This window comes from Nylanderia fulva, unplaced genomic scaffold (genome assembly GCF_048542155.1).
Source record: "Nylanderia fulva isolate GAGA-0341 unplaced genomic scaffold, ASM4854215v1 Scaffold4, whole genome shotgun sequence".
In the NCBI taxonomy this organism is placed as follows: Eukaryota; Metazoa; Arthropoda; class Insecta; order Hymenoptera; family Formicidae; genus Nylanderia; species Nylanderia fulva.
The window spans coordinates 4,229,535-4,236,984 of record NW_028190476.1 but is presented as its reverse complement, the minus strand read 5'-3'; the positions used below and the strand labels follow the sequence as shown (position 1 = coordinate 4,236,984).

Sequence of the window (7,450 nt, the reverse complement as noted above, 5' to 3'; positions counted from 1 at the left end):
CTGTGAATATTTCTTGATATATACTTGGCTATGTATTATATGTTTTTTCTTTTTTTTTTTTTTAGTATAAATTATAATACTGCAAGTTATAATTATTTTATATTATTATGTAACTTATATATTTCTTGATATATACTTGGCTATGTATGTTTTTTCTTTTCTTTTAATATAAATTATAATACTGCAATATTTTATATTATTATGTAACTTATTTATCCTATAAATTATCAATTATACACTATTCTAAAAATACTATAATTTATACATTTGTTTGTTTTCATATTGATAACAGAGATGATTATTAAAAAGAACTAGAAAATATCTAGATAAGATAAATTACGACAACATGACAGGCATGTATGCGCGTTGAATATAATAGCCGTGACCATCTGGTGGAAGGGGAAGCAGCCTGTTTGAAATTACAGATCCTTCAGTTCGAATCAAGCTGTCGTTGAAACCTGACAAATTTATCGGTAAGCCGTTTTTTACTAAAAGTTCCTAACTGGATATATTTCATTGATTTATAATTAAGTAGATAATACATTACACAACTATGATGACAATTGTGATAATAAAATTAGATTTGTTATTTATTTGCAAATTTTTAAATATGTATTAGAATAATCGAGTTTCCCAGTGAGAAATTATTGATCGAATAGTCATCAATTCGACATCGATTCGACGAATTTGACATCGATTTGACAACGAATCGACGTCAATTCGACCATTATTTCTTACTGAGTTATAATCGAATCTGATCACGCAGTTACATTTTTCAAAAAAGCAAATATATATAGTTATTTATCTCTTTTGTTATTTAATATATCTATCATTAAAAAAAATTCTTTTTTTATTTACATTGCGTGATATTCAACTAGATTCACACAAAATTTATTCATAAGACGTAATACAGCTTCAAAAAATGTTACAAGAACTAAACATAAATATCTTACTTAAGTAAGAGAACGAAAAAAATTATTTATTCAATGTCAAAGTTTAAATAATAAACAGTTTAAAAAAAAAAAAAAGATATTTTATGCAAGATAGTTAAAAAAGATGAAAGAACAGAAAGAGAGAAAGAAATATCAAGAGAAGTGTTTTTAAATTATAAATAACGAAATTATATATAAATCTTATAAAACAAAATAATAAAACATATTTATTTTGTTTATATTAAAAAGTGTATTTCTGGAGATATCGTTCTATATAGTGATAAAAACTTGTTATCTAAAATGAATAATAAATTTTTTTACCATAAATAAGTTGGGTTAAAGTACAATTTTCAAGGTCCGAATTTTTATCACGTGAATTATACATTTGTAGCACATAAAGTTTTTGCATTAATAAACAGCAAAGTATATTTACTTAAAGTAACACATTATGTTAATTTAAAGTCACATATAAATTTAAATCTTTTTTACAAATTAAAAAATTTTCAATTTTATTGATTTAAATTAAAAATACATGTATATACATGTATATATATAAATTTATGCATTGCTTTAAAATATATTGCGATTAGAGTCTAAAAAAGTAGATGTCCTATCTATACGAATAATAAAATTCAATAGAGGTTTGCAAATTAAGTAATAAGTAAAACATCATATGATGGAATAATATATTACATATAATATAAAAATGTACTAGAGCTGTATTGCATACTAACAATATGAATAAATATCTAGTAATTCATAGCTTTAAATACTTTAAATATGTCACGCATATATTTAGAAGAGTAACGTATAACGATCAATCGCTTCAAATATCGTACGTATCAAAAATAAAATTTTATTAAATTCGAATAAATATTTATTTCAATTCTGCCAAAGTAAGCTTTTATTTTAAACTAATAATATTGATTTGATATGAAAAATATTTATTTGAAATAACAAAATTCTTTTCAAAACAAATAAATATTTATTTATTTCAAATAAATATTTCATTTGGCAGTATTCAAATAAATATTTATTAATTTTGTCATTTTCTTCAGTATACACATCGCAAAAATGATCAATAATAAATAGTACTTATTTTTTACCATTTTTAATACTTATTTAATTATAAAATAACTATTATTTTCGATGAATATGACAACAATTTCTAAATAGAAAAGTAATCATTAAGCAATCGAATACACGTTAAATCGAGTAAAAACTTGAAAGAGAAGCAATCATAAAATGGAATAATATTTAAAAAAATATCATATATATATTATGTGCGCGTATCTAAGTGTTGTTTTTTATTCTTTTTTTTAAATAATTTATCCTCATATTTAAAATATTCCACAGCTATTTTACATAATATAACTCTTGGTGTGATTTTGATTTATATACATATGTATAAATGCATAAGCTATTTCGCTAGGCAACAGAGAAAAACAGAATATGGTTTTAAAATAACACTACGATAAAATGTGTGTGACTGTATATAGACTAATATACATACATGTATTACACATCATGTTTCCATCGTTGAGATGAAAAAACTGGATTTCCATGAACTATTTAGGTATAGAAAAGGTTATCGTCCTTCTATATATCCCCACTATATGTATATCTATGCTTTTACTATTCTTTATCTTTCTTTCTATGTAGCCGTTTTCAAATGGAAATTTCAAGACGCGTAAACAGAATTTTGAAAAACCATGAATTTAAAATTTTTTTAAACAAAAAGAAAGGTAGAGTCTTAAATATTATATGTTTAAAAATAAAAGATTCTCTCGTTAGCTTAATAATCAATTTAGAATGTTCTGCATTAATAAATATAGTTAACAAATTAAAGTAAGTAATTATAAGAATCAATGTTTCGAAATTTTATTTTGGTTCGAACATTAGATACATTTTTTATCACTATACAAGATGTCAAATCAATCAGTATAAATAACAAGGAGACAATTTCTTTTGCACAGACGAAGAATTTATTAATTTATTAAACTTGTATAGTTTACGAAAAAAAAATGATAATGCGAAAATAATATTCAATTAATTTATAATTATATAAGAAACAATTATATATCATTGTTTACAATCTCGTAAGATTAGTACACGATAAGTTGAATATCTCTATATTTATAAATTGAATAACATATCTCTTAAAAAAATATTTTAGATATAAAAACATATTAATTAGAAAAATAATATATAAGGGTTAAATATATAAGTAATTAAATTAAAAGCTATACTTTAAACATAATTATTTTGAAAATAATTCTTTGAACTGTTAATAACTCAAAACCAGTCAATTTTAAGATATTATTTTAATTCAATCTTAATTTTCCGTTTTAATCATTTTTTACTCGGATGTATAAAATTAAGAAGTTTGTCATTATTCATTTTAATGGATACATGCTTGGATAATTTTAACTTTGATTTTAACATGATTTCAACGAAAATCATTGATTTATTGTTAGACTTTAAGCAACAGTCTTTGAGAAACTATAACGTCATATAAATGATACATATTAAATATATCAAATAATGCTTAATTATTGCTTATTCTTATCATTTACTGAAAATAATTTATTATTGTTAAAAAGTATTTTAAGAATATATACTGTAAAAAAATAGTTTTTTCTACAATAAAAGATTATTAAATCACATAACTTGCTGAATGATGAAATAAAGAAGAAAGGTGAAAAAACATCGTTATTTGTTGTTAAATCAATAACATCACATCAATAACATGAGATGACATTGATAAGATAATTTTATCATAATCACATATGATATTACGTAAAACATTTAAAGATTATATATGTTCAGTATTTAAGAATAAACTCGTATACATGACTATAATTACAAAATTAAATAGACTTTTGTGTATACGAAATGATACTCGAAATAATATTTCCAAAAAATTATATTAATAAATGCTAATAAATTGTGACGAGTAAGATTCTAAGAACTTTGGAATCATAATATAGAAAATATATAGGAAAAAAAATATATAGGAGAAAACAGATCCTGTATTTTTTGTTCTGGGAATTTTTTATCTAAAAATTAAAAAATATATAAAACTTTTTCAAATAGTTTCTCATTCATGTTTAATTTATACGTACATTCTTCTGCATTGTATGCACACTTTTTTGTGGCATTCTAGTGATAAATTATTAAACAATTTTTTCTTCGACAGAGACCAATTGTTTCGAGTTGCTGAAATCATGGATGCGAGCTTGGCTGCTAATTGTGCAGCTGCAAACAGTGGTGCTCCCGCTCATATCTTCGCATATCTGATACAAACACTTCTAGCTGCGCAATGTGGCCTGGCTCAAGACATTTATCCCCCAGATCGCTCAGAAGAGATTGCAAATTCCAATATAGAATTTGATTTTATAATTGTGGGCAGTGGAAGCGCCGGCTCTGTGGTAGCCAATCGTTTGACCGAAGTAGGGGATTGGAAAGTACTGTTGATAGAAGCTGGCGACAATCCTTCGATACTTAACGAACCTCCCGCAACTTTTTTAATGCAAATAGACTCACCGGTGGATTATTCGTATGATGTCGAACCCGAAAAATTGGCTTGCCAGGGTAGCAAAGACAAAAGGTGCAAATGGGCAAGAGGTAAGGCTCTCGGTGGCAGTTCTACTCTAAATGCTATGCTTTACATTATGGGCAACGATGAGGACTACAACGAGTGGTCTCGATTGGGGAACGAAGGTTGGAGTTTTGATGAAGTTCTGCCATACTTCAAGAAATCGCAATCTTGTGGTCATGGACATAATGACGAATGGAGAAGCAAATTTTGTGGTCACGGCGGACCGTTAAATATTAGATACTTCAATTACAGCAGTTCGGATTTGTTTGAATTGGTTCTAAACGCCGCTCGCGAGTTGGACATGCCTATTTTGGAGAATATTAATAACGGCGACAAGTTTATCGGATACGGTGTAGCTATGGGCACTGTCGATAATGGTCGCAGAATAAGTACCGCGAAAGCTTTCCTGTCGCCGATAAAAGATAGGAGCAATCTCTATGTAATGAAGTCTACTCGAGCCGATGCTGTTCTCCTCGATGGTAATCGAGCTGTCGGGGTACGAGTGACTTTGAAGGACGGTAGGACGATAGACGTGAAAGCCTCGAAGGAAGTGATCCTGTCGGCCGGCAGCCTCGACAGTCCCCATCTCCTTATGCTTTCCGGCATAGGACCCAAGGAGCATTTAAGCGAAATGGGAATACCTACTGTAGCTGATTTGCCTGTCGGCAAGAATCTTCAGGATCACCTTAGATGGACCTTATTCACATCTTTCAAAAATCACAGCGCGACACCCACATCGCCCCAGTATATATTCGACGAAGCTTACGAATACTTAATGCACAATCGAGGTCCCTTCGCAACTAGCGCAGCCCACGACCTTCAAGGGTTCATCAACGTACATGACCCGAACTCCAAATACCCAGACATTCAGTTTCATCATATTCATTTCCCGCAATGGCAGGTGGAAAAAGCATTCATGTCACTAATACAGCTATATGTAAACGAACAAATCAGTCAAGAAGTAACGAAAATTGTGACACAGGAGACGGTAATGAGTATTATACCTACTTTGCTAAAGCCAAAAAGCACAGGCGAATTGCGACTACGTAGCACAGATCCAGCAGATCCAATCAGAATCTTCGCCAATTATTATTCCGAAGAGGAGGACATTGAGACGATGTTAAAGTCTTTGGACTTCGTGAAGAAGATGATGGAAACCGAGGCGTTTAAACGGCAAGGAGTAAAATTACATAATATAGATATTGAGGATTGTCGTCACACTGAACCTGGTTCCGAGGAATATTGGAGGTGTAATCTGCGACATTTGTCATTTACGCTTTATCATCCCGTTGGAACAACCAAGATGGGTCCTCGAGATGATCCCACAGCCGTCGTGAGCCCACGATTAAAGGTCCACGGCGTACAGGGATTGAGGGTGATTGATGCATCCATCATGCCACGAATTACCAGCGGAAATACAAATGCACCTACAATAATGATAGCCGAAAAAGGCGCGGATCTCATCAAAGAAGATTGGTCGGCAGTTATAACTAACAAGGATGAGTTGTAAAGATTAAATTTTAAAAAAGCTACTTATGAGTTTTTATTTTTTACTCTCTCTTATCTTTTCACTTTTTTCTTTTTTGATATCTGATAATTGTAAAAATTAAATCGAACATGTTAAAGCTTTAAAATCTAAAAGAGAAATAAATATTATTTTACTAGTAAGTGTTTAGTGGATTGTATGTACATATATACGTTTATAGATTTTTTCTACAAAAAGAATCTTTAATTTAATTACTGTAATAATTAAATTATAAAATTCTGTCAATCGGTTCTTGCATCAACTTAAATTTTAATTTTAACATTTAATTTTAAGTTAAATTTTCAAGTGATATGAAGATGGATAACTATAACAATAAAAATATTTTATAAATATATTATTATAATTAAAAATTAATAACATGTAATCACAAAAATTTTGTAAATAAGTAAATAAATAATTAGAAAAATAGGTATCTCTAATTGTGTATTTTCTTATCACATGATAATATAATTTTATAAAATATAATTAAGTTTCAAAATAATATGCTTATACTGTTAAAGAATATTTCAAATTATAATCTTTTATTTATCCAGTAGCTGTTATAATTAATTATTGTTAATATTATACATCTAATAATAATACGAGATGGACAAAGAATTTTATCAAAAGTACAAAGGAAAGAATTACAAAATTGACTAAAAGATACCAGATGGACCTGCAACCGTGACACAAAATTTTTCTTATTAATTTATTATTTTATTATTTTATATAACTTTATCTTTATTTAATGTAATATAAATTTTAATACACTTATACGCACGTGTATGCGTTATGTATATGTAAGATAAATATACATAGACAAAAAACGTTATAAATGTAGCTATTTATAAATAGGTATACTTCTTCTATAATTCTAAACGTTTGCGGATGTACGTTCTAATAAGATAACACTGCACCTTACATAAATATCATATAGTAGTCTTAAATTAAAAAAATGCAAGCTATCATTAACACTACACTTCTACAAAATAGGTAATTACTTTATGTTTCACTTATGATTCACTACATTATATAACAACACACAAATACAGATGCATACATAACATACGCGCAAACACACACACACACAATATGTATTCTTAGATGTCATCATACTTTTAATATATGAATGAATACGATTATACATTACAGAATAACATTTTGTCGTCATATCGTGTCGTGTGATATAAATATATACTTTTGAAAACGATAGAGCAATGTAAAATAAAAACTAAACAAATTATTTATTCTTATATAAAATTGTAATATTTTCTCTAATTATGACTACATATTTCATTAAAGTTGATGGTGATACTTTAGGCGCTGTATTTACATCGTCAATTGAATTCGAAAAAGTATCGCGATGCAAATATATTAACTATTAATGATATA

General features: G+C 27.8%; 1 pseudogene across 1 annotated transcript; it reads left to right on the top strand.

Moving 5' to 3' along the window:
* The first annotated feature begins 393 nt into the window (after positions 1 to 393).
* On the top strand, positions 394 to 6,487 carry LOC114936208 (glucose dehydrogenase [FAD, quinone] pseudogene; annotated as a pseudogene). Its single transcript, XR_014925436.1, has 2 exons — positions 394 to 473; positions 4,132 to 6,487. The product of XR_014925436.1 is annotated as a glucose dehydrogenase [FAD, quinone] pseudogene (transcript).
* Positions 6,488 to 7,450: the final 963 nt, after the last annotated feature.